At 40.8% G+C, this 2097-nt stretch overlaps 1 long non-coding RNA gene across 1 annotated transcript; it reads right to left on the reverse strand.

Annotated features, from left to right (window-relative positions):
* Positions 1 to 509: 509 nt before the first annotated feature.
* LOC104961822 (uncharacterized) lies at positions 510 to 699 on the reverse strand. Its single transcript, XR_800136.1, has 2 exons — positions 660 to 699; positions 510 to 629 (listed from the first exon to the last, which is right to left on the reverse strand). It is a non-coding gene; the product is annotated as an uncharacterized lncRNA (long non-coding RNA).
* Positions 700 to 2097: the final 1398 nt, after the last annotated feature.

Genomic DNA, 2097 nt, shown 5'->3' on the forward strand with positions numbered 1-2097 from the left:
TAGCAAAGTTCGTGACTCCACCACGCAATGCGTTGTTAAGGAGTCGTGGTGGAGTCACGCATTCTGGTGAGATCAGGTTGGAAACAGTCCTGGGGCCTCATTTATAACCGTGGCGTAAGCTCAAAAGATGGCATTTGTTGTGTTCAAAATTCCAGGAAAGACAGACAACTTCTAAGTTTAACTATTTATTATGAGAGAGCAAAAGATATATATTCACTTGGCCAAGGACTCCTTCACGTCATATAAATTACAGGCAGCAAAGCTGTAATCTGTAACCACTATTTCCGGAAAAAGCCCCGAACCTCGTGCGTGCATACATTTTTATTAGACAGGGCGTTGCCCAATCATATATGATTGGTCAAGACTAGCTGAAGAGATACCGTGGTTTAGACTCGGTTGTCTTTGGTTGGTGCACAGACTCAGATAGTCTCTTGGCAACACAACCTTCCAATCAGCATTCGGCCGGCCTGTGGAAGTCCCACCCTACTCTGGCACCATCATACAAATTATTTTTCACTAACGTTTCTACAGAAAAAGTGGAATCTTCATAAGGCTGCTTCCTAGCTATGTGTGGGAGCGGAGCTCACCCAAAGCTCAAGGCCAGAGTGATGTCCTGTTTATGAATAACTCTTTGTATTCTTCCAGTGTCTGCACCTGACCTTGTTACTCTGTATTGCAGGCTAAAGACGTCTATTTATTCCAAAGTCACAGCCACATAAATGAGCACAATAAGCTTATAATATAATAATAATAAGAATCAGTCTTTCTAATGTTATATAAAAATATGCCAATTTCTAAGCAATCTTTGCAATTTATAAAAAACAAACTTGACGAGAAAATGTGTGGACACTTCAACCCATCCTTACGCACAAAAACGGGAGAGATGAGAAACTGACACACCGTTGGCAGAAGGAAGAATGGAGAGAAACATATAAAATAATACCATAAATTGAAATATTACCTCTCATTTATCATATATGAAGAATACATTTGCAAAAATGTATTAAAGCCTATCTTAAAATGATTAAACAAACGCCTGTTTGAGACTCCTCAGTGCACACAAAAACAAAACTTGAAGAAATAAATACGAGCATGGTTTTATATAGAATCATGTTTAATCATGTTTTGTGCCGTTTGCCAAGACTTGATAAGTCGCTCATAAAACACGGGGGGGGTATGGAAACTAAGAACACCATATATTTGGTAAATTGTACAGCTGATATAACACAACACATTTGTTTAATTTCCTTTAACTGGGGGATAGAGTTATTGCTGGGGGGTTGAGATGCACAGGCTGCAGTGGAGACGCTGCGCACAGCTGATCGACAGCTGATCGACAGCTGTAACACAAACCACAAAATAAATAAAATAAATTGTAAACAAATAACGCAAGGCATTATAAATGAGGCCCCAGATCTCTGATCTCTCTCTCGCGTCCGGTTACACTTCACTCGCGTTTATGTCCATATCGATCAGATCCAGCTCTCCTGATCGGCCTTTATAGAGAGCACCGATCAAACTATTTAGAGTGAATATCGGCCGATAATGATCGGCGGCCAATCGATCGGAGCATCCCTAATTATTACCGGACATTTTGACCGGCAGGTTTTGAATTAATTTTACCAGCTAAAAACCGATAATTACCGGCTAACGTATTCATATCGGACGTCTTTCGCTTTACAGTTCTTCCTGTTTTCCGGCTTGCACTATACACTTGCTAGAGTCAGGATTTGGGTGGAAATGGAGGTTTTACCGTTTCTCTTGAACCCATTGGTCGATTTTGGTGATTGACATCTCTTTATGACGTTAGAGCCAATAGAATCGAAGGGGAATCTCCCCACACACACACACACATGGTAAAACAAAAAGGTGGGGGCTTCGCGCACGCAGTTTTGCTCCAGAACGAAGCTGTCTCTAGGTCTGACATCTCAAAACCGAAAAGCAGATTTATTGCTCATGGATTATCAGAAATCATTCAAAGTGACACAGACACATTGGATTAACCTATGGATTAACTTCAGCATCGTTTTTATTGTTTTAATGCCATTGAAGACCACTTTTGACCAGACTACAACAGAGGTGAGCCATGTTAGCGCT

This window comes from Notothenia coriiceps, unplaced genomic scaffold, assembly GCF_000735185.1.
Source record: "Notothenia coriiceps isolate Sejong01 unplaced genomic scaffold, NC01 NC01_scaffold00033833, whole genome shotgun sequence".
Lineage (NCBI taxonomy): Eukaryota > Metazoa > Chordata > Actinopteri > Perciformes > Nototheniidae > Notothenia > Notothenia coriiceps.